The sequence below is a fragment of the Octodon degus genome, unplaced genomic scaffold, assembly GCF_000260255.1.
Source record: "Octodon degus isolate 3935 unplaced genomic scaffold, OctDeg1.0 scaffold00003, whole genome shotgun sequence".
NCBI lineage: Eukaryota > Metazoa > Chordata > Mammalia > Rodentia > Octodontidae > Octodon > Octodon degus.
In genome coordinates this window covers 34,699,593-34,700,168 of record NW_004524579.1, presented here as the reverse complement: position 1 = coordinate 34,700,168, position 576 = coordinate 34,699,593, and positions in this window count along the sequence as shown.

Below are 576 nucleotides of genomic sequence, written 5' to 3'. Positions count from 1 at the left end.
ATACATGGGGAAAAATTAAGATACATTTATCTACATAGTGAGGTTTTCAAATATTTAATGTAATCCCTACTTTAAAATGTTTAACTAGAGTCATCTGGCCATCTCTGATTACATCTTAAGATGTATCCAGATTTATTTCCTATTGATTTATCACTAGATACTTCTAGTAAAAAATATTAGCTTTCTTCCCAAATATTTTAACCATGAGTGTGACTGCAGTGTGTTATCTCCCAGGTTATCACATAGAGGAGAAAAAATAGATGTTCAAGCAGCAAACAACAATTATGGTCTTTCCACATAGCAACATTGGAATGCCTATTGAATAGTTCAGGAACAATTCTAAGAACAGGAAAATTCATGCATGTTAATAAATATATCATAATCTCACAGTTGAAATTTCTTTAGATATTGCACTTTCTTCACAGAGGAGTCTTGTTTTTTGTTATGGTAACTCAGGATTTGAACTAGCAGCTTTCTTTTTCTTCTTTTTATTGTTTTTCTTATGCTTTTTGGGGGAGGCTCTCTCTCTCTCTCTCTCTCTCTCTCTCTCTCTCTCTCTCTCTCTCTCTCTCTCTC